The sequence below is a fragment of the Manis javanica genome, chromosome 3, assembly GCF_040802235.1.
Source record: "Manis javanica isolate MJ-LG chromosome 3, MJ_LKY, whole genome shotgun sequence".
Classification (NCBI taxonomy): domain Eukaryota; kingdom Metazoa; phylum Chordata; class Mammalia; order Pholidota; family Manidae; genus Manis; species Manis javanica.
In genome coordinates this window covers 45,774,531-45,799,690 of record NC_133158.1, presented here as the reverse complement: position 1 = coordinate 45,799,690, position 25,160 = coordinate 45,774,531, and the positions used below count along the sequence as shown (strand labels likewise).

General features: G+C 43.0%; 1 protein-coding gene across 5 annotated transcripts in view; it reads right to left on the bottom strand.

Annotated features, from left to right (window-relative positions):
• ERG (ETS transcription factor ERG) overlaps window positions 1-25,160 on the bottom strand; it is a 253,124-nt gene that overhangs the window by 58,284 nt on the left and 169,680 nt on the right. The window contains exon 1 of one of the 5 annotated variants that reach the window (XM_017645144.3): window positions 7,251-7,475. The exons of the other annotated variants lie outside the window; for them this stretch is intronic. The gene's annotated coding sequence lies outside the window, so the exon portion shown is untranslated. Of the gene's footprint in view, window positions 1-7,250; window positions 7,476-25,160 lie in introns of those variants that run through there. 5 annotated transcript variants of the gene reach the window in all.

Genomic DNA, 25,160 nt, shown 5'->3' with positions numbered 1-25,160 from the left:
AATACCCACTTTAATCTTAACTCAAGGAAGTTGAATTTCAAAGGTCTCAAAAGACATCCAATTGCATGTGTCATTATTTGACAAATGCAGTCTATAATTCAAGCAGACAGGATACAAAATGGTCATGAAGATTAAAAAAAGAAATGTGATGGCTAACACCTAAGCATCCGGCAAAGCTGTCACATTCCCAGAAGATTTTAAAGAAGAGAAAGTTAGGAGAAGAGAAAACGGAAAATGGAGCACCAAAGGACAAACGCACAAAAGATATGGATTTTTCCACTTCTAAGTTATTAGCCAAAATAGAGTCTCAAGTGGTGCTCCATGATGGCGAACATCTGGATGATAAATGAACAACAAAAAAAGCTGTGAATTATCCAGATGCCTCCAAATACCAGGATGTTTGAAATAACTGGATCACTGACGAGCTCTTTTTTCCCCTTACTTTCTATTAATAGCTTTATTCTTTTGCATGACTTAGTGAGAAGAAATAGACATTTGTCATCATTGAATTGCTCTTCGGTGGTTTGAAGTCAAGTGGACAGCCTATTCTATAGCCATATCAGCAAAGGCAAATTTGATTTAGAAATTTCAACTACTTGCATCATGTGTCATACAGCAATTACACAAAATAATTTGAGACAATCCAAATGTTAGCTGGAATAACAGAAAAAAATAAATGTTACACCTCAATTTTATTGCAGTCCTCAGTATGGTGTCCTCAGTATGGCTTACAACTCTTGAGAAGCTAGTGATGGCTGGATCACACGTTTTTTAAAAATTGAAACTTTAGAGCCAGGCGTGGGGGGTACTGTAGAGACCTTCTAGTTCAAACTTCCCATTTCTTCCAAATGATGAGATCCACAGGTCCAGACCTCACTTGGAAGTGTACTTCCCAAGACCAAGCACAGAATTAGTGTCGGAACTAACTTGTTCCAACATCTACTCCAGCCCCCTGGAGCCCACAATGCCCTTCTCACATTTTCTGGTTTAGGATGTGTCTACATTAGCACTCTCTTTTTATTCTTTGAGTTGATATTTAAATAAATAAGGATGCCCCCCATTAGTCATACAGCCTGGAAAAGTAGGCTTTTTAAGATACAGACCTCATTCCCCACCCAGAAGTAGCAGAATAGGGTACGCATGACATTTCACAAAGTGCTCCCCCCACCCAGTGTGTCCTCTGCCACTCTATCCCCCGTCACTCAAAGACCAGCTGCTTTCAGAGCTTCCCAAGTACATGGACTTTGCTGCCTGATCCACGTGCCATGGACCAGTGAGTAGCAGAGTCACAGGGAATAAGCCCAGTGCTTTAGTTCTCCAATGGCGGCCAGGTATCTGTGCTTATATAAACCCCCACCGCCTCTGGCTTCTTTAAAATCTCTAGAATCACAGCCCTGTGATACTTGGAATAAGTAAAGAGTAAGCCCAGGGTTTAAACACCAACATGCAACATACAAAAGGTAGGCAGTGCCAGCCAGGTAGCCACAATCAGGTTGAAAGAAAGAAAAGGTAAATAAATAAGGCATCTTGAATACACAGCAAAATCAAACACGTCAGCAAACAGCAACACTACAAGGCAGCAGCACATGAATTCAATGTAGAGAAATGGACTTGGTAGGTGTCAGGGGAACCTGACTCTGTTCTGGTCACACATGGAGTGAAAAAATCTAAGGAATCTAAACTCACAGACGTGGGTTTCAAGGTAAAATTGGCACCATGGACTCAGCGCAGTTATGCTAATTAATAAAGACAACAATTAAAGCTTCTGCATAATTTTTGGAAAACAGAATTGCCCTTCCCCAAGCAGAGCTTAAAAGAATGGTTTTACACACTCGGAAGAGCAAACAAGCCCCTTCTCCCTCCTGGTGTGGCAGATACTACCAAGGTCAGAGGGGAATCGCGTGCTGTGCAATACTAGCATTTGCTCAGCAATGAGGAGAAACATGAATAAATGTGCGATTTACATCATAAATTAGCAGAAACACGTTAGATATAAGGGAGAGGCTAAGTTTTAAAATACAAAGGAAAAAGAAAACGGCTTTCACAACAAAAAATTATATTGTTAAGGATATTCATCTATCTCCAAGATAAAACAGGATATTCTTGCAAATACATCCAATGACCAAATGTAGCATAAGACTTTTAAAAATGGACTGAAATAGTAGAACTGAGACAGGACTTCCATGTGTGTTGGGAGGGGGAGGAACCCATTCTCACATCTGGCAAAGCATTATTTCAGCATATGGTTTTCTAAAGAAAGAAATCAAAGTTAATTGAGATCAATTTAGAAAAAAAAAACTTACAAAAGCTAGAGATAAGAAAGACACACATGTCTTCTTCATATCTTAAAGTTCCCCTCAAAGTTAATATTGCATAAAAATGAGAAAGGTGATACGATTCATAATATCAAAAGTTGCTTTTGTTCACTAGAGGAGAAACAGTAGAAAAATGGGAAGTTTCAGGATAAATAGTTCAAAAGAAATGAAATATAATCCATGCTTGGAAAGATGGAGCAATCAACAAGCCTGTCTCAGAGTGACTGTAACTGACCAAGACCTAGGACTAAGTACAGGTCAGGGAACAGGAACAACATCACACACACACACACATGCACACACAGACACATGCACACACACACACAGTTGTCAATTCAGGGTGTTTTAACAGTGGGCAAGTAAAAAAAGATGAAGGGTGGTTTTTAGCTGCTGTTCTTCAGAAGAAAACAAACAGCAAACACTACAGACCAACACGTTCTCTGTTCACCCCTGTGACTTAGCTATACCGTGCGTGGGTAGATTTCATCTTCCTTGTGGTGCACGTATGAATGACAAAGGCAGATGCATAGGGTTCTCCTGCCCCAACAGCTCTGGGACTTCAAAGCAGGCAGAGGATCTAGCCCCACAGGATTAAAACCAGAAAGGAGCTCCGAAGTCAGGCTTGTAACCAAGAACACATGGGTCCCTCAGCTCCGCACTGCCAGTGACTTTCCCGACTTTCCCTGTCCTGAACAGCCACTGTCCCCAATTTTCTGTCTGCCGCCTGCCTACCCTCCTTATCCGTGACCACCTCACCTACCTGCCTATCTGCCAAAGGGGTCAGCAGACGCCTTAGTTAACATGTATAGGTTACTCTCTCAGAACCTTCGGCCAGCTGCAGGACTGGGGAGCTGCTTGGGTTGCTTTATAACAGAGAATTCAAGAAAAGCCAAAACCTGGCAGAAACATGGTGTAATAATTTAATAAGCCCGCCTCTATGTTACTATAAAAAGACCTGAATTTTAGATTGGTGTGCACTGGTGTGTGGGGATGTTTTTTTCTGTAGCTCCAGGAAAATTGGGACAGTCCGATGTGGCAAGTGGCAGACTACCAACGCCATTTTTTATGAACTTATGAGAAACACATAAATTCTAAGCAAATTGACCCCAAACAAAAGGTACCACTGTTTCATACTAGTGTTCATTATTTCATTTGAATACTAAATACATCCGTAACATATGCAAACCATTCCTCTGGATTTGGGTCATGGCACAACAGCTGACTGATAGTTCCAGAAACTGGGGAGTTCTAAACTAGATTATATTTCATACTCTGAGACTAAAATACGGTTCTATTTTCAAGTAAGTAGATTTAGGAACAGCAAAGGATCCAAAATGGTTAGATCAAAAGACATAAAAGGTCTAATGCACTTTGTAGGCAGACTGACATTTCCAGCCAAAGATTTCAGGGGTCACGAAACAGGAATATTTTGAGAGGCTCCCCTATTTCAAGTGGAAGAATTAGAAAATAAGGGTCTGGGCTCAAACTGGCTTCTAATGTGTGATCCCCAGTAGTTCATAAAAACACTGTTTTTAATACAGAGAACCCAACATACTTAAACTTTCATGAAAACCTGGGCGTGGTAATATGCTGAAGCCGAGAACGTCTCCCAGGATGGTCAGCTCTCTCTCACTACTGAAACAAGCAAAGCCTAAGCAAGGGAAATGGTTTTTAAATGGTTTGCAAAAATTCAGAAGATGGCCAGACCTGGTGTCCAGAGACCTGGACTCCCCAATCCTAAACTGATCTCCAGTTTCCTCAAGTCTCATATGCTTCCAATAGTTACAATGAACAAGTGGAGCAACCATGTAGGATTACGGTTGTGCTTCAGAAAAATTTCAAGAAGTCCTTTATGTTTACAACACAATATCCATTTCAGGAAGCCAATGTCACCTTAAATCACAGCCTGCCTTTTCTGCAGAGTTCTCAGCCCACCACAATCCAGCTTGAAGTGCTTCCTTCAAGTTCTGTCACATGTAACTAAACAGAATTTGGTACATCACATAACACCATACATCATGATGAATAAAATACCTTTTAGCTGCTTTCTTTAGATTTATAAGTAGCTGATAAATCATAATAAACCAGGTTACCCAGTTAAGCACTTTGTATGCAGTAGCCTTTTAAATCCTATTTCACTGATTTTAAGCTACACCATTTTTCACATTTTACCCCCTCCAAAATCTGGACGCATCTTACAGTCAATGACAAATCATAATTTACTGGCAGCATTTCTTCTTCCTTGGTGGCAGATAATATCGTGGTTCATTTTATAACCATTGGCATCTTAAACATCACAAAACACGGTCATTTAGTTCTGACAACAGTCCTATGAGGTCAGTTGTCATTCCTGCCCACAGATGAGAAAGCACGACAGAGAGAAAACTGACATCAGTAGTGCAGACGAGGGAGCAGCAGAGTTTGTGTCTCTGAATGGAGTCACTCCCCAAGGCTGTGCACTTGCCACGCTGAGTGATAGGAGAAGAAAGAGGAAGCTGAATTAATGGCAGTCACATGCAGAGTGCTCCCTGCCCTGCCTTGTTGTGGCTGTGGAAAGAGCAGAGCCCTTAGTGCAGAGAAGAGATGGAACTGCCCAGGGAGAGAGAGGCTGGCACAGGGAAGAGGGGGGAGGATAAGGGGGTAAATGCACAGAGAGCTGGGATTCAGGGTGGAATTAAGGCATCAGGAGAGAAAGAGGCACGTCCTTTGGAAACCAGTAAGGAACCCGCTAAGTGCAACATGCTCTCCCATGAGCCTAAAGCTATGCAGCAGTAGGTCCCAGGCACATAACAAAACTGTTCTTCTCTTTAGTTAATCTGACTGTTCAGACCCAAACCGATGGCCAGGTACTGGGACGCATCCGTTGTGGGTGGATGCCTGCCCTTTCTTAGCGAATTATACACAGAAAAACAGCGTGGGTAGGAGCACCATTTATAAATACGCTAGAGCCAGTCAGTGCCACTTGGTGGCCTTCAATGGATGTCTGCAGACCTGAAGATATTGGAAAACTATTTATTAGGCTATCTTAAGTCCAGCAGTTTATAGTTTCTCTTCAAGGCAGGGCACATCAAGTAGATGTTTCTGGAAAGTCCACTGCTAATCATATTTGGAGGAGAAAAAAGCAACACAAACAAACCAGACAGTTGTATGTCCCTAGGAATGATGTCCACTCCGCCACTATTCACCCAACACCAACCCACAGCCCCTCGGGAGTTCTCCTCCTAAACCTGGATGCTTGCATACTGACAGAACCAACATCTCATGTAATGAGAAACTTCATCGGACTAGTGTGTCTTTCATTATAATACAAAAAAAAAAAAGTCAAACACTGTATGTTACAGATGCCTTGTCAAGCTGGGTGTGAATCATTTTTGCCCCTTCTTGATATTATTTTCTTTTCTTTTTAATTCTTCAGTGGAGGAAACATTAAAATCATACATTAAATGCAGCATTTAACTTTGTGCTCACATTTTTCTCATTTAACACATTGCTATTTTAGTCCTTCAAAAAATATAAAAAATCTTGGATTAACCTCAAAGGAAAAATGTACATAGGCAAATGAAGTCCATCTAAAGCACGTATTTCTACAACATGGTATTGCTTCAGTATCAAACAAGTTTACAACTCCCAATACCAGCCCAGGCTAAGACAATGAGGACCAGGGCTGGTGTGGAGATACACAGATATGCCTCCTACCTGCCTGCCTACCTACAGTCTAGCCAGCTAGCTATTCTGACTACCTTTATTTACAGATACACTTTATTTACAGAGCACTTTAGAGGACCTTTATGTGTTCTTATCTTTCACACACCCCCTACACCCACTAGGGCAGATGCTGCCAACATGATATAAAGAACCCGAATTCCTCCCTTTGCACCTCCCCTCATTTCTTCCTTTCTCATCCCAGAAGATGCTTTCTTGCTCCTCAGCATATCCCTTCAGAAAAGACTGGATTTCCCTGCTTTCAACACCCTGGATCTCCCCTTGGCTCTGAGCAAGTCTAGCTGGTCCCCAGATTTTCTCTGCTCACATACTTCTGTTCGCACTCCCACCTTTATTAAAATATAAGCATGTTCAGGGCAGGATCCTCTGTGTGTATGGTCCTAGCATGAAAAGAGCTTCTTAACATTACGTGTTTGTTAATACTCCTCTCAACTACAGAACTGGTGTGAAATGGCACGAAAAGCCATGAAATGGTATCAAAGCCCCATCATGACACTCCAAATGGGATCTAAGACCTTCTACCACGTCAGAATGAGGGATTCATACGTGTGACAGCAAGGGTCATGCCACCAGCAACCAGGAAATTAGAAGCTAATTGTCATTGGCAATATGTCCACATCAATACCATGGGGCCCGTCACTGCAGGGTCTGACTGTAAATCTACATAGGCTTAATGCAGGGACTCTATATAACTAGGGAACATAGGGGAAAAAAATAAGGCTTACTAGAAAATGAGCTTTTCCAAAGCATTCAGCTGGGAAGTAGAAACCTAGAAATAACTGGGGAAGACTGGAGCTTTGTAGAAAATACTTCAAAGAAAAAAAATGGCTATGTTCCACGTAATGAAACCTAGATTTAAATGAATCTTGAGGAATTAGAAACCCAACGACATAATTTTAAAACAGTTCTGCAGTTGAGAGGAGTATTAACAAACACGTAATGTTAAGAAGCTCTTTTCATGCTAGGACCCTCAGAGCTTTGCTGGACGCTCTTGGAAACATTTGAAAGGAGTCGCTGGTGGTCTATTGAGCTTGTAGTCAAGGCTACAAGGTAAATAATCTGCAAGATGAGTAAGTCATTCCGACCCGGGCACAGCATTGTGCTATAGTCAACAGCGCTGGACTGTACATACAAACATTTGATAAGAGGTTAGAGCCTAGGTTATGTTATCAGAAAAACTAAATAAATAAAATAAATAGGAAGGAAGGAAACCTCCAGAGGTGATGGAGATGTTTATGGCATCCATTGTGGTGATGGTTTTCCGGGTGGTTACTTATCTCCAAACTCATCCAGTTGTATACATTAAATATGTGCAGCTTTCTGTATGTCAATCAAGCCTCAATGAAGTGGTTTAAAAAAAAAAAAAGAAAAAAGAAACAATGCGTAAGTGATGTTAATAGCTTCTTTGTTTTCTTACAAAGAAACACATTTTTTCCCATAGGCTTCTTTCCTTCTTTAGAGATGTACAAAAAGTGTAAAAACATGTGTGGAAGCATCCTGTTTGTATGGTTTAAGTAGAAGTGAGTGCAAAGAACACAATCACTACACATTTAGATCCTTCTGTGACCTCCCGGTTCTGTGTGGGATTGATATTCAAAACTTGTTTTTTATTTTTCTAATCATTGTCACCACATAACACACAGAGAATATTTGGCAAAAGCCTTCATCTTAATTTTATCTAGTTCCAAATAATTCATTTTAGAGGAGAAAAAAAGGTTTTCTTCTTCATTTTTTATAACTAAATTTAGGATAAGCATGGAGATGCATCAACACGCAGGCACAGAGCAGCTTGGGGGCGCTGGTCTCAGGATGGAAGACTTGAGCTGGAAGCACCATCCGGCCCTTGCTCTCTGTCTCCTCTGGACCCTCAGTAACCTCTTCCCGCACCAAGTTGTGTCCTACAGTGGCTAAGAGCTCATTAGAGATGCCCATTCTGGGTCCCCAGCCCTGCTGAACCAGAATCTGCTTTACAACCACATCCCCAGGTGAACTTGACAAACTGCAGACTTGCATGTTCAAGTTTACATAGATCTGCCTTCTCCTTGTTTGAGTCTCGAATTCTTCAGTTATAAAGGTGGTATCACGAACAGCTGCCCTGCTCCCACCCAGGCTGTGAAATGGACCAAGTGACCCAGTGCAAGTAAGCATTAAATTCAAATTCACATCTCTTTACCTACCATGCGGAGGGTGAGCTGGCAGCTTTTCATTTACTGCTCAGAGCATACTAGTCCTGTGATTTAGCCATTTGGGTACATGTGATTGGGTACATGGTCCAGTCGTTTTGGGGTTGGCAGCTGTAATTAGTTCTACATCAGTTTGTCTGACATCAATTAATATAAGCTTTGTGTGTGAGAAGGGATTTGGATGCCTACTCTAAACTGTAGCCTCAACTGTCGGTGGGCTTGCTTGCTGTTGGCTTTCTCTGTGCAATGAAAAGAAGAATGAAAGGAAGGGAGGATGCATGCATGAGTGAAGGAATGAATATACCATGTCCTTATAACACAATTCCATTTCTTTCCCCGAAATAGCTCATGGTATTCCATACATGTATCTGGTATTGCTCAAACTCCCAGAAAAAGTCTTCTCTTCCAGGATGTGGGATCCACGGTACTTTTTAGTTAACTTTCCTTAAAACCCCGTGTGGTTTTTTTTTTTTTTTTTTTTTTTTGAGAGGGCATCTCTCATATTTATTGATCAAATGGTTGTTAACAACAATAAAATTCAGTATAGGGGGGTCAATGCTCAATGTACAATCATTAATCCATCTCAAGTCTAATTCTCGTCAGTCTCCAATCTTCTGAAGCATAATGAACAAGTTCTTACATGGTGAACGAATTCTTACATAGTGAATAAATTCTTACATGGTGAACAGTACAAGGGCATTCATCACAGAAACTTTCGGTTTTGATCACGCATTATGACCTATAAACAATCAGGTCAAATATGAATATTCGTTTGATTTTTGTACTTGATTTATATGTTGATCCCACATTTCTCCCTTTATTATTATTATTATTTTTAAGGAAATAAACTTTTTTTTTTTTTTTTATTTTTTATTTTTTATTTTTTATTTTTTTTTTGAGAGGGCATCTCTCATATTTATTGATCAAATGGTTGTTAACAACAATAAAATTCAGTATAGGGGGGTCAATGCTCAATGTACAATCATTAATCCATCTCAAGCCTAATTCTCGTCAGTCTCCAATCTTCTGAAGCATAACGAACAAGTTCTTACATGGTGAACGAATTCTTACAGAGTGAATAAATTCTTACATGGTGAACAGTACAAGAGCAGTCATCACAGAAACTTTCGGTTTTGATCATGCAATATGACCTATAAACCATCAGGTCAAATATGAATATTCATTTGATTTTTGTACTTGATTTATATGTTGATCCCACATTTCTCCTATTATTATTATTATTTTTATTTTTAATAAAATGCTGAAGTGGTAGGTAGATGCAAGATAAAGGTAGAAAACATAGTTTAGTGCTGTAAGAAGGCAAATGTAGATGATCAGATGATCAGGTGTGTGCCTATGGACTAAGTATTAATCCAGGCTAGACAAGGGCAGCAAGACATCCACGGATGCAGAAGATTTCTCTCAAAGCAGGGGGGGTGAGGTTCTGAGCCTCACCTCTGTTGATCCCCAAATTCTCACCTGATGGCCCCCCTGCGACTGTGCCTGTCTTAGGTTGTTCCTCCCTTGAGGAATCTTACCCGTCTCTGGCTAACCAGTCATCTTCCGGGGCCATACAGGGAAATGTAAAGTTGGTAAGTGAGAGAGAAGCCATATTGTTTGCAAAGGTTAGCTTTTTACTTCTTTGCAGATTTATGCCCTGTGGCTTCTATGCCCAGCACTTGTCTCGAGGTATCTTTACCACCTGGAGGAATTATGATACTCGGTAAATTCGATATGAGGCACGAATTCTATTTAAAGTTTGTAATTAGGAAGGAAGAAGAAAAGCTATAGATGTAGCATATGAAGGAAACTTGGGAGGATTGATTATTTCTTTGACATATCTTCTTGTATAGTACCTTAAGTATGTATAGGTTTTAAACTACTAACTAATTTGCACACACATATTGACATAATAGGAATACGGTGACATAAACAAAGCAAATCTATAATTACCAGCCATCTCCAGTGAAGCCAAGAAAACCATTTAGGCACCCTAGGCATTTGTGAAAATTTATCTATGATATGATGGATATTTTCCAACTGTACTTGAACCATCAGACAAATTAAAGCAGCCCATTTCTGGGATCTGTTCACATCCCATATGTTCTTTTAACCATAGATAGTCTATAGTCATGAGATTTTGGGGTGCTACAACTTGCACCCCTCCCAACTCCTGGTTGAGTTCCAACAGTACAGATCCAGTCAAATTCGTTGTCTCACTGTATGCACATGCCAGCCTAGACATCTCCCTCCTCCTTCTTATGGCAAGTCCAGGAGATGGTGGGCTGGATGCAGCCACAACCGCAGCATCGTCCGGATCCCTGTGGAGGCTTTTTGATGATCATCCCCCGGCACGAGTCCTCCAGAGAGTGCTGATGCCGGAAGCTCCTCCTCATATCGTATCTTAGTTCATTTTCTGGGTATCCAAGCTAGGCCTTGATCTTCTGCGTAGAAACAAACAGACCCTTTGCCCACACTTTGACATGCCCTCTATACCACTGTGCAGAACTCATTGGAGGTCAGCACACAGTAACTGCTTTTTTTTTTTTTTTTAATTAAGAGAAAGGAATATTATCAGAAAAGAGTACCTCCATAGCTGATCATCTGACACCCTTTAAGTGATCAACATTAAGGATATTTAAAGCATGCGTTGATCTTTGATTTACCAATAGTTTTATCCTGTTAAGGAGTAATCCCCCTTTTCTTTCTTTCTTTCTTTTTTTTTTTTTAAATTTTTAATCTACACTTACCTGAAGAATACTATGTTTACTATGCTCTCCCCTATATCAGGTCCCCCCTAACAACCACATTACGGTTACTGTCCATCAGCTTAGCAAAATGTTGTAGAGTCACTACTTGTCCTCTCTGTGTTGTGCAGCCCACCCTCCCCTTTCTCCCTCCCCGCCATGCATGCTAATCTTAATACCCCCCTTCTTCTTCCCCCCCCTTATCCCTCCCTGCCCACCCATCCTCCCCAGTTCCTTTCCCTTTGGTACCTGTTAGTCCATTTTTGGGTTCTGTAATTCTGCTGCTGTTTTGTTCCTTCAGTTTTTCCTTTGTTCCTATACTCCTCAGATGAGTGAAATCATTTGGTATTTCTCTTTCTCCGCTTGGCTTATTTCACTGAGCATAATACTCTCCAGCTCCATCCATGTTGCTGCAAATGGTTGGATTTTTCCACTTCTTATGGCTGAGTAGTATTCCATTGTGTATATGTACCACATCTTCTTTATCCATTCATCTACAGATGGACATTTAGGTTGCTTCCAATTCTTGGCTATTGTAAATAGTGCTGCGATAAACATAGGAGTGCATCTGTCTTTCTCAAACTTGATTGCTGCGTTCTTAGGGTAAATTCCTAGGAGTGGAATTCCTGGGTCAAATGGTAGGTCTGTTTTGAGCATTTTGATGCACCTCCATACTGCTTTCCACAATGGTTGAACTAATTTACATTCCCACCAGCAGTGTAGGAGGGTTCCCCTTTCTCCACAGCCTCGCCAACATTTGTTGTTGTTTGTCTTTTGGATGGCAGCTATCCTTACTGGTGTGAGGTGATACCTCATTGTAGTTTTAATTTGCATTTCTCTGATAATTAGCGATGTGGAGCATCTTTTCATGTGTCTCTTGGCCATCTGTATTTCTTTTTTGGAGAACTGTCTGTTCAGTTCCTCTGCCCATTTTTTAATTGGGTTATTTGTTTTTTGTTTGTTGAGGCGTGTGAGCTCTTTATATATTCTGGACGTCAAGCCTTTATCAGATCTGTCATTTTCAAATATATTCTCCCATACTGTAGGGTTCCTTTTTGTTCTATTGATGGTGTCTTTCGCTGTACAGAAGCTTTTCAGCTTAATGTAGTCCCACTTGCTCATTTTTGCTGTTGTTTTCCTTGCCCGGGGAGATATGTTCAAGAAGAGGTCACTCATGTTTATGTCTAAGAGGTTTTTGCCTATGTTTTTTTCCAAGAGTTTAATGGTTTCGTGACTTACATTCAGGTCTTTGATCCATTTTGAGTTTACCTTTGTATATGGGGTTAGACAATGGTCCAGTTTCATTCTCCTACATGTAGCTGTCCAGTTTTGCCAGCACCATCTGTTGAAGAGACTGTCATTTTGCCATTGTATGTCCATGGCTCCTTTATCAAATATTAATTGACCATATATGTTTGGGTTAATTTCTGGGGTCTCTAATCTGTTCCACTGGTCTGTGGCTCTGTTCTTGTGCCAGTACCAAATTGTCTTGATTACTATGGCTTTGTAGTAGAGCTTGAAGTTGGGGAGTGAGATCCCCCCTACTTTATTCTTCTTTTTCAGGATTGCTTTGGCTATTCGGGGTCTTTGGTGTTTCCATATGAATTTTTGAATTATTTGTTCCAATTCATTGAAGAATGTTGCTGGTAATTTGAGAGGGATTGCATCAAATTTGTATATTGCTTTCGGCAGGATGGCCATTTTGACGATATTAATTCTTCCTAGCCATGAGCATGGGATGAGTTTCCATTTATTAGTGTCCCCTTTAATTTCTCTTAAGAGTGACTTGTAGTTTTCAGAGTATAAGTCTTTCACTTCCTTGGTTAGGTTTATTCCTAGGTATTTTATTCTTTTTGATGCAATGGTGAATGGAATTGTTTTCCTGATTTCTCTTTCTATTGATTCGTTGTTAGTGTATAGGAAAGCTACAGATTTCTGTGTGTTGATTTTGTATCCTGCAACTTTGCTGTATTCCGATATCAGTTCTAGTAGTTTTGGAGTGGAGTCTTTAGGGTTTTTTATGTACAGTATCATATCATCTGCAAATAGTGACAGTTTAACTTCTTCTTTACCAATCTGGATTCCTTGTATTTCTTTGTTTTGTCTGATTGCCGTGGCTAGGACCTCCAGTACTATGTTAAATAACAGTGGGGAGAGTGGGCATCCCTGTCTGGTTCCCGATCTCAGTGGAAATGCTTTCAGCTTCTCGCTGTTCAGTATAATGCTGGCTGTGGGTTTATCATATATGGCCTTTATTATGTTGAGGTACTTGCCCTCTATTCCCATTTTGCTGAGAGTTTTTATCATGAATGGATGTTGAATTTTGTCAAATGCTTTTTCAGCATCTATGGAGATGATCATGTGGTTTTTGTCTTTCTTTTTGTTGATGTGGTGGATGATGTTGATGGATTTTCGAATGTTGTACCATCCTTGCATCCCTGGGATGAACCCCACTTGGTCATGGTGTATGATCCTTTTGATATACTGTTGAATTCTGTTTGCTAATATTTTATTGAGTATTTTTGCATCTACGTTCATCAGGGATATTGGTCTGTAATTTTCTTTTTTGGTGGGGTCTTTGCCTGGTTTTGGTATTAGGGTGATGTTGGCTTCATAGAATGAGTTTGGGAGTATTCCCTCTTCTTCTATTTTGTGGAACACTTTAAGGAGAATGGGTATTATGTCTTCTCTGTGTGTCTGATAAAATTCCGAGGTAAATCCGTCCGGCCCCGGGGTTTTGTTCTTGGGTAGTTTTTTTATTACTGTTTCAATTTCTTTGCTTGTAATTGGTTTGTTTAACTTTTGTGTTTCTTCCTTGGTCAGTCTTGGGAGGTTGTATTTTTCTAGGAAGTTGTCCATTTCTTCTAGGTTTTCCAGCTTGTTGGCATATAGGTTTTCATAGTAGTCTTTAATAATTCTTTGTATTTCTGTGGAGTCTGTCGTGATTTTTCCATTCTCATTTCTGATTATGTTGATTTGTGTTGACTCTCTTTTTCTCTTAATAAGTTGGGCTAGAGGCTTATCTATTTTGTTTATTTTCTCAAAGAACCAGCTCTTGGTTTCGTTGATTTTTGCTATTGTTTTATTCTTCTCAATTTTGTTTATTTCTTCTCTGATCTTTATTATGTCCCTCCTTCTGCTGACTTTAGGCCTCATTTGTTCTTCTTTTTCCAGTTTTAATAATTGTGATGTTAGACTATTCATTTGGGATTGTTCTTCCTTCTTCAAGTGTGCCTGGATTGCTATATACTTTCCTCTTAAGACTGCTTTCGCTGCATCCCACAGAAGTTGGGGCTTAGTGTTGTTGTTGTCATTTGTTTCTATATATTCCTTGATCTCTATTTTGATTTGTTCATTGATCCATTGATTATTTAGTAGCATGTTGTTAAGCCTCCATGTGTTTGTGAGCCTTTTTGTTTTCTTTGTAGAATTTATTTCTACTTTCATACCTTTGTGGTCTGAAAAATTGGTTGGTAGAATTTCAATATTGTGGAATTTACTGAGGCTCTTTTTGTGAGCTAGTATGTGGTCTATTCTGGAGAATGTTCCATGTGCACTTGAGAAGAATGTATATCCTGTTGCTTTTGGATGTAAAGTTCTATAGATGTCTATTAGGTCCATCTGTTCTAGTGTGTTGTTCAGTGCCTGTGTGTCTTTACTTATTTTCTGCCCGGTGGATCTATCCTTTGGGGTGAGTGGTGTGTTGAAGTCTCCTACAATGAATGCATTGCAGTCTATTTCCCTCTTTAGTTCTGTTAGTATTTGCTTCACATATGCTGGTGCTCCTGTATTGGGTGCATATATATTTAGAATGGTTATATCCTCTTGTTGGACTAAGCCCTTTATCATTATGTAGTGGCCTTCTTTATCTCTTGTTACTTTCTTTGTTTTGAAGTCTATTTTGTCTGATATTAGTACTGCAACCCCTGCTTTCTTCTCACTGTTGTTTGCCTGAAATATGTTTTTCCATCCCTTGACTTTTAGTCTATGCTTATCTTTGGGTTTAAGGTGAGTTTCTTGTAAGCAGCATATAGATGGGTCTTGCTTTTTTATCCATTCTATTACTCTATGTCTTTTGATTGGTGCATTAAGTCCATTTACATTTAGGGTGACTATTGAAAGATATGTACTTATTGCCATTGCAGGCTTTAGATTCGTGGTTACCAAAGGTTCAAGGTTAGCTTCTTTAGTATCTTACTGCCTAACTTAGCTCGCTTATTGAGCTGTTATATACACTGTCTGGAGAGTCTTTTCTTCTCTCCCTTCTTATTCCTCCTCCCCCCTTCTTCATATGTTGTGTGTTTTGTTCTGTGCTCTTTTTAGGGGTGCTCCCATCTAGAGCAGTCCCTGTAGGATGCCCTGTAGAGGTGGTTTGTGGGAAGCAAATTCCCTCAGCTTTTGCTTGTCTGGGAATTGTTTGATCCCACCATCATATTTAAATGATAGTCGTGCTGGATACAGTATCCTTGGTTCAAGGCCCTTCTGTTTCATTGCATTAAGTATATCATGCCATTCTCTTCTGGCCTGTAGGGTTTCTGTTGAGAAGTCTGATGTTAGCCTGATTGGTTTTCCTTTATAGGTGACCTTTTTCTCTCTAGCTGCCATTAAAACTCTTTCCTTGTCCTTGATCCTTGCCATTTTAATTATTATGTGTCTTGGTGTTGTCCTCCTTGGATCCTTTCTGTTGGGGGTTCTGTATAATTCCATGGTCTGTTCGATTATTTCCTCCCCCAGTTTGGGGAAGTTTTCAGCAATTATTTCTTCAAAGACACTTTCTATCCCTTTTCCTCTTTCTTCCTCTTCTGGTATCCCTATAATACGAATGTTTTTCCTTTTGTATTGGTCACATATTTCTCTTAGTGTTGTTTCATTCCTGGAGATCCTTTTATCTCTCTCTATGTCAGCTTCTATACGTTCCTGTTCTCTGGCTTCTATTCCTTCAATGGCCTCTTGCATCTTATCCATTCTGCTTATAAATCCTTCCAGGGATTGTTTCACTTCTGTGATCTCTTTCCTGACATCTGTGATCTCCTTCCGGACTTCATCCCACTGCTCTTGCATTTTTCTCTGCATCTCATCCCACTGCTCTTGCATTTTTCTCTGCATCTCATCCCATTGCTCTTGCATTTTTTTCTGCATCTCTGTCAGCATGTTCATGATTTTTATTTTGAATTCTTTTTCAGGAGGACTAGTTAGGTCTGTCTCCTTCTCAGGTGTTGTCTCTGTGATCTTTGTCTGCCTGTAGTTTTGCCTTTTCATGGTGATAGTGATAGTCTGCAGAGCTGGTACAAGTGACCGCTGGAAGAGCTTCCCTTCTTGTTGGTTTGTAGCCTTTTCCTGGGAGAATAGCGACCTCTAGTGGCTTGTGCTGGGCAGCTGTGCGCAGACAGGGCTTCTGCTTCCTGCCCAGTTGCTTTGGGGTTTATCTCCACTGTTGCTGTGGGCTTGGCCTGGCTGGGGCTGTTCCTCCAAAATGGTGGAGCCCCGTTAGAGGGGGAGCAGCCAGGAGACTATTTATCTCCGTAAGGGGCCTCTGTGCTCCCTGCTGCCCAGGGGGTTAGAGTGCCCAGAGATCCCCAGATTCCCTGCTTCTGGTCTAAGTGACCTGTCCTGCCCCTTTAAGATTTCCAAAAAGCACTCCCCGTGTGGTTTTTGACAAACTTGCACAAGGAAGTATTTCTCCCACAGCCTTACTAAGAAGCTCAGGGAACTATTCTACCCTTCTGATTTTAGAAGCTTACTTAGCCAGGTTGGGATGTAGGTGATTCATATGTCAAGAGGCACAGAGGATCTCAGAACGGCACCTCTGAGGCCCACAGGGTGACGGAGCCATATGCACTTTCCCGCTCTTGGTGCAGTCCTGCTCTGAGCACCAAGAGAGGGATGGAGTCTGCACTCATCTTGCAAAGGAGCTCCGTGAAAAACTGGCAGCTCTGTGCTTGGCTTTCAAAACTCGCATCTACATACTAAAAATACAGCACAGTATACATCTGGAATGTGTCTCATCCACGAATCTCTGACACATGGATTCATTATTTTCAATAAAATTCCAAGAATTCTATTCATGAGAAAATTCTGGCATAATGGAAAGCCCTGGCAAGCACCAGATAGGCCAACAGATGTCTGGGCTTCCACCCACAGTCCTGGCTGGCTCAGCTAATTTTCATCAGGTATCTATCCCATGTCTCTAAACTTCCAATCCAAAATTCCCATAAAAGGAGGCATTACAGCAGCCTCAATTTTTTTTTAAATTACCGCAGTTCCCCCCAGATGGGCATGTCATACCAAATTCAACATGCGAGTGTCAGGATGGGCATGTGGGGAGGTCAAAGAGGAGCAAGAACACAGGGTCACTGGAGTGAGACAAGGCTCACCAGCTCCGCCACGCAAAGGGGCTCATGCCCTGACACTGGCCCATTATTAAATAAGGGGCTGGTCTCCTGATGCTTCCTAAGGTCCCTTCACACACCAAAATGCAATCTACTTGATTTATCTAGTGACATTCTCTTTCTGCCATGGCCACCCTGCAAACTCCAGCTTCTCCATCTTTGAGTGGATGTGTGCGCCAGGGGAACAACTACCACAGGTGGAGTCTCTAAAAGCTCCCAGGAGTTCGGGTTAAAGGTCACCAAGGTTCTTCCCACGCTGCCCCAGTTTGCATCTTCCGTGCCCTGTGGCTATCTTCTTCTGTGCACGAGGTGACAGGGCGGTCACGGCCCTGGTGTCAGGTGTGGTCTGGACCTGCTCTGCACGGAAACTCCATGGCTGTTCTGCACATACAGCACAGGGATCATAAAATGGGTTCTACTAACCGAAAGTCCCCCCGAAACTGGGGCTCTCGGGTGGGGAGATGAGCACATGTAAGTAAGAAGCCTGCACTTTCATCAAGGGGCTCCAGGGGCTGACTTCCTTTCCTGTCTGTCCCCACCCCCAGTAACTGTTGACATGGGTCACACGCCATGTAAGGCAGATGCAAACACGGACCCTGTCTTTTTCTGAGATGCTGACTTCCATGGTGGGGAGGCACAAGCTCCCCACTGCGAGGGGGCCCATCTCTGCCAGCTCTTGCCTAGGCTCAGTGAGTGACAGCACCTCCCTCCCCCGGGCTGGGGGCTAAGCCCGCACTTTGCAGAAGACTTTCCAGCACATAAATCTGCCCTGCTTTCTGCACAGGAAGGGAACCAAGCGTCCTAACCTTTGTTCATGCTCTGGGCTGAGCTCATTCTTCTCCCATGATGCAGTGCGGAGCACCAGGGAGTACCCTATCATCGGAACACTTTTCCTGCACCAACAAGACGGCTGCCAGCGGGACTTGATTTTTATGACTCCAGGAGTGTTGATCTCAAAACCTAATACATCTGAATTATTCATTGTAAACTTGCCCAACAGTTTCAAACCAAACCTACATATATCACACCCAACAGAGCTCTCATGCAGTCCAGCTTGAGCCCCTCTGTAAATTGCTCTACTTGGGAAGTCAAAACCACTCTTTAAAACTCTGTAGATCTGTTCATACCAAAACCTCTCCAACCTGCAGAACAGCGTGTGGGCTGAAAATCTTAATGATGCCTGCACAAGGGTCTATGCCTCGCTTTTCGGATCGCCTCTTCATTTGGGACCCTTTTAACTTGTTACGTTGAATGGAAGGAACATTACACATGGAGGAAGCGGAGCCATGGATGTGCATGTCTACCCATCTTTTCCACCAGAAGGAGGCAGTTGTCAGGGCTCAGGGCTGTGTGCACTCTCCTACAGGCCCCATGATGCACAGAGACACCTGCTGGGCGAGTGAGGGGTCGGGGTTCTAAGTGGCTACCTATCTAATTTGCATAACTAGCCTCTGGGCGTGCCATGCAGGGCTATGTCTACATAAAAGGGCAACCCACCTAGAACAAAGGCGACCTGCAGGCTGTCTTCCAGCCAGCAGACTGGCACTGTCACAGCTTTGTAAGCTCAGGTGCACTTTCACTTAATTTAAAAATTAAAACAAGGTGTAAAGAACTGCAGCTGGAAGTCAGAAACCCCCGTCAGCCGCTGCTGAATCTGAAGCTGGGAGCTCCTGATCTAAACAACAGGCAGACTGGAGCCCCTCCAAAGTCCTGGTCAAGTGGCAGCCAGTTAGGTTGTCTGACTCTAAGGCTGGGTTTTTTATTTTTTAGGAGAGACAGGGAGACTTTTATTGAGAGATACAGTAAGAGGACAGACAGAGCTCCTGGCATGCGCCAGGAGGGGACAAGAGAGCCCTTAAGGCTGGGTTTTTATTAATGCACTTGATGCTGATGCAGTTATTTCTACAATCACAAGGCACTTCCACGTAATTCATGTGTGCATGCAGATCTCACTAACGTTCACTTTATTTTCACTCAGGAACATGTCTCTAACCTTCATTCTTTGCTCCAAGTGAAAGAGTGTATGTATGTTCACCTGAGTGTTGGCAGATGGAGGTGGCAGCTGGTGATGAAGGGGACAGAAAATGACCATAGCTATTTAAATATTTGATGACTCTTCAATGAATTCCCATCTCCACTCCTTCCTCAGACCTCGCGGCCGGGTGGACACCGTCCCACCGACAGCAGCAGAGAGCGCTTGGGACAGCCATGAAACCTACGCTCTCAGCTGCCTTTGTCCCCACACAGGTGTAGGAAGCAAGCAATTTTCAAAATTGAAAATAAACAGGTAAGTGATCTATGGAGTGAATTGCTTTTCTAAGTCCGATCCTGGGGCCAGGCAGCCTCAGCCTCTGGGAGCTTGTCGGACACTCAGCCCCTTAGGCCCCACTGCAGAGCTACCGAGTCAGAACCTGGATGTGACAGGATGAACTGAGTGAACCGTATGCACTTCAGGTTCTGAGAACTGGGTTGGAAGGTGCTAAAGGCTAAAGGCTCTGAAAAGAAGAAAAAAGGCAGAGCTGGGTGAGGAGGCTCAGGAGAGGGGCAAGCTGCTGTGTTCAATGTGGTGTGGTCCAGGAGGTCCCCACAGAGGAGGCAAGGCCTGAGCAAAAAGGAAGGAGGTGAGAGAGAGCTGGACAGGTTCCAGACCATGGAGACAGTTAGAGCAAGGCCAGAGGTGGGCCCTGGAGTTTGAGGGTCGCACACTGGCAGCAGAAACAGCCGAGGATGAAGGGTTGGGCCTGGAGAGAGTGTGTGGGATGCACGGGGAGTCAGGTACGGCTGGAGCAAGTAAAGCCTTGCACAGTGGATGGGCAAGGCTCTGGATCACTGGGAGTGAACTAGGACCCTCTCCAGATATCCTGGCTAACAGTCCAGCAATTGTCACTACTGAGATGTATTCTTTTCCACCTCATAAGGGCTTTGCACAAAAAATCCTTTCTATCTTTTAAGTCTCATTATTTTCAAAACTAAATGTGATCAGAATGCATGTATGATGCGTGCCGTGCGTACACAAAAAGCCACATGTAATAAAACGTTACAGCCATCCTTTGCCCTCTGTGCAATGGGTACTTCCATTCATCCTCGTCTCCAGAGTCTCTGGGAGATCAGAATTATTTGTTTTTCATTCAGAAAGCCTGTAAATAGCCATGACCATTCTTAAAGGGTTAAATACCTCACTGAGGCTCCCTTCACCCCACCATCCCCTCAAAAGGGCAGCCCCCAGGGAAACCGATCACTGGCAATCAAAAACAAGAACACCAAAGTGTCTCCCCTGCTCTCAAATCACTGCTGGCTCACCAATCAAGGGGTGTGAGCCTGCAGGCTTCGATAACTGCAGGTGGCAAACGGCAGACTTCAAATATCAGTTTCCACATCAAGCCAGAGTATAAGTTTTAGAGCTTGAACAGTAATGCAAATGCCAGCTATTTCCTCCTTGAACAAGTAGGTAACCTTGCTCAAGGAAGGGGGTATTCAGGAGAACCCCTTGCACTGTGCTGGCCTGTGGAGACCCTCAATCCTCAGAGCCCCATCTGGTGGGACAAGCCTCATGAAGAAAGGGTGACTCAACCTTTTGCTACTGAATTTTCTTCAAGCACTGAAGGTCAGTAGTTCTCAAAGTTGTGTTCCAGGAACCTCCTAGGCTGCCAAGACCCTTCCAGAGAGTCTGCTGCTCAACCCTGTTTTCATAATATTCTAGGATGGTTTTTGCCTTTTCCAGTCTCAGCCTCTCCCAGTGCACAAAGAAGTTTGCCAGAGGCTACACAACATGGGCTACCATAACAGATTGAACGCAGAAGCAGATGTGAGAATCCTGCTATCTTCTATTATTCCAGACACTGAAGAGATTTGCAAAAGTATAAAACAATGCATCTCTTCTCACCAAATAGCTTTTTGGAAAATACAGACATTTCTCATAGAAATGTGCTATTTATGTTAACACACAATGGGGTTATTACTGTTATCTTGAAATGAATTCATAAATAAACGTTTTAAAAATATCTTGCTTTTTGTTTCTAATTCAACAAATATCAGTAGATAAGAACAATTGTTCCTTAGCACCCTCAAACATTTTTAACATTGTAAAGGGGTACTGAGGCCAAGTTTGAGGACCACTTTTGTAGGGATTTAAACTAGCTGGGATGAAATCTATGTTCTCTGAAGAAACCCACAGTCTTTGGGTGATAAGAGGCTTTATGAAGAATGTATTTTTAGTAGTTAAGTGCCACAAAAAAGGAAGCTTGTTGGCCATCCCCTCAAGTTTACAACAGAGAGTTCTCATTAAAAAAAAAAAAGGCAATCTCTAGTCTCCCAGGAGAGCACTTAGTAATGTGTTAAATTTGGAACTTGTTCTGTTTAAAAAGCCAAGTCAAGGGACTGGCAATTTTATGCATCCCAATTGCTGGGTGCTGGTCCCCACACATTCCAACACTGCACAGAATCTACAAAAGAAGTGCGCTGCCCACCCCCTCCCAGCTACCCACAAACCTCTGCTTCCAGCCGAGGCTACCTGGACGCACCGTGCCTTTCGGCAAAGTGGGAGGAGGTCTCTCGAGGGAACACAGGCCAGTAGGAAATGAGCGATGGCTGCAGACCACCTACCTGCTGCCAAGTGGCTACGCTTTTGGGTCACAGCCAGCTTGAGAAAGTGGTCCTGGGGCTGAGGGGCCGAGGGGCCAAGAGCCCAGGCACAGGCACTCAGCCCACTCCCAGCGTGCCCGTCCTGGCACACATGGCACATCTCTGGATTGGCAGGTGATACCCTCCCATTAATGCTGAGAGCCACTCTTTTTTATTAATGGCTATATTATCTTAATTTTTAAACTCAGCTCTTACACTTGGACATTGGAAGTTCCTCCCTGTTTATATCCTTGCTGGGGATTGTATGGAGGTGTCTCATTTTAAAACAGATTTTCAAAGGTATTTGATTTAAATACACCCAACTCTGGTGGGCACTGGTGGTAGAATAGAAAGCTGTTGGTTTCAAAGTCTATATTACTCTAGACATATCATAACTACTTTAATAGAGGGACAAAATACTCTGGAGAAAAGAAAAGGAGGTTCATCTGGACTGGGGGATGCAGGCTCCTTGAAGGTTGGGATTTTTCTCTTTCACTCAGTGATGTTTCACTGGTGCCTAGAAAAGTACTCACGTGTGATGCACACGCAATGAGGATCTGTTGCATGAATGCTTATGGAGGGGCTCAGGGTACTACTAAGTTTGCCCACTGCTTGGATGGTGGGGGAAGGGGGAGGGAGGGGTTAGTGTGTGCCGACCTTGAAGAACGGAGGAACTGGGTTTGAGATGCTTAGGAGCTCTTTGAGATGGAGAACCCATGAGAAAAAGCATAGAGGTAGGCCCATCCTCCATGAGTCAGGGAAGGCCCAGGAGGCAGGGTAGGCAAGCGGTGGAAGCTCAGATTAGATCCATAGCCCGGTCCTGGTTTCTGAAGACCTCGGATGCCCCATCCAAAATTTGTCTTTCATTCTGCACAAAATATGGGCTTGTTATTTCCAAGTTTCCAATTTCTCTCACTCCTGGTCTCTATTTTCTCAACATCTTTTCCATCCATGACACTAATCATCTGGTTTAGGACTACGTCAGTCTGGCTTAGGTGAGGCATATGCTTGAATATGATTGGCTTAATTAAAATGTAATTAGCGTGTTTTGCATTAGCAGGAGTGGTTTAATTTCCTGCAAGGTGATCCTAAGATGGCCTTTCATGGGCTTGCAGTCCCGGAAGACCCACTGCCCAGTGGCAGGGGATATAAGTTGGAAGCAAAAATAAAAGCCAGCAATTTAAAGAAAGACAAGTTTGGGGAATTCCGTCTATGGATGGTTGATTCTCCGTATGGTGAAATGATGCTGACAATCAAAACAAGCACAGCATCTATGGTGAATCAACTCTACCACCTATTTGGGTCACAATTTATATTAACCAACTTTACACATAATTGATCTCACTGGTTTGGGACTATGGACTCTCCTGTTTCAAAATAAAATGCAACTTCCCAATGTATTCTGGCCCTTAGGAACCCTCAAGTCCTGCAAAGAAGGGTCTTGAGCTTGTTACTCGTTTACTACTCCTAACCACTTGTTAGTGACCTGAGCGGCAAAGATAATTTCCAGTCAACTGGAAGAGGCAGGTTACTAACTTGGCAAGGAACAGCCTACATCATTTTGACTCTGTGGGAAAATCCTCCTCTTCTACAAATTCAGGAAACATTTGGATGTGTTGCTGAGAACCAGAATCCAATCTCAGGACTGAAGCCACTGAGTTAAGAACCTTGTGTTTTGTCTGAATGAGGTCCCACTTTGTAGTTCAGAGGAAGACCCAACAAACGAAGGCAGAAACAACATGCCACAAAGACCATCAGCAGGAGGCGCATCACTATAAAATCCTTGTGCCACACACACTTCCCAGGAACTATGCACACTCAGAAGTGGGCATGAGCCGCTGTCTCGCACAGCTGCCCCCAGCCAACCTCCTTCCTCCTAGCTGGCCCCAGATCTTCAACACGTTATACGGTTTCCCCAAACGGAGTCAGACACCAAACTGAAAGCAGAAACATACCCTTTTGAAGAACAAGGGCATTCTGCCAGCAAGTAAGGTGTGGCTCGGCAGGTGCGTCTGTGGGGTGGAGGAGAAAAGGAAGGAGGTTGGGAGGAAGCATGTGGGGATGCAAGAAGAGATGAAAGTAAGAGGGAACCCCTCACAGACACACGGAGAAGGGTTGTGAAATGGTCGGTATGCTCCGCTCAAACCACCAGCTTCAAAGCACTTGGATCTGAGGCCAGAGAAAGATCCACTCATTTGCACCTTGACTTTGGAGCATCCAAGAATTAATAAGTCATTGTACTTCAGGGCCCAAACAGCAGAAAAGTCGTACATATTCAAGACACACAACCAGTTGGTTAATTCCAGTAAAGTCTGCATAGCAAACAAAAATGTAAACTTCTCTGGCATATGATGTAGAAATCAGCATGATTAACAAAATGCTGGAGCACACCTGCAATGCGTGTGTGCGAATCATCCAGGAGCCTGAGCCACATGTCCCCAGCTCAGGGCCACTCATGTCACGGCCTATTACCCGCTCCAGGACGTATTCAAGCTCGTCTGTGTCCCTCCAGCTTTCTGCCTTCTTAAAACATTTGCTGGCCATCAGCCAGTGACCCGAAGCTATGTGTGGAAAAGGAGGAAAGGTGAGACTCCTCTCAGCCCACGTGGTGACTTATTAGTGCTTCAGGTCAAAGGTTGGGGGCGGGGGGTGGGGGTGGGTGCAGGGAAAAGAGATGTGTGGTTGTAGGGACCTGGGTTCATCAGCAGTGCTCACCTCCCACCTTGCTCGGCCTCCTGACTTCTCATTCTGTCCTGCTGGGCTGCCGGCCAGCCCACTAAGGTTCTCTGAAGCTCTGTGCAGTGGGAAAAATGTGTGCTTCTCTGGGAAGGGGAACAGGGGTGGACACGGAATGGATACTGTGATCTTAATTGTTTTCTAACAGCGAAAATTAAACTTGAGACAAAGATTTTTCCAAAATCCCATAGTGCTGGCCTCAGTTCGTAAAGATATTTTTCCCTTGACACAAATCATGGAATGACTCTGAAGGTCTGGCTGTCCAGGTCAGCACGTTAAAGATGCCAAGACAGATGTCACAGTAGAGGCAAGCATGGAACATTCTAAATTCCCTTTTAACAACTGCAACCCAAGGAGAGCCTTGAAGGGACTCCAGGTCCTCCCATACCCTACCAAGACACCCCAAATAAACTGCTGACTCAGCAAGAGCAACGTGCTGAAGACCAG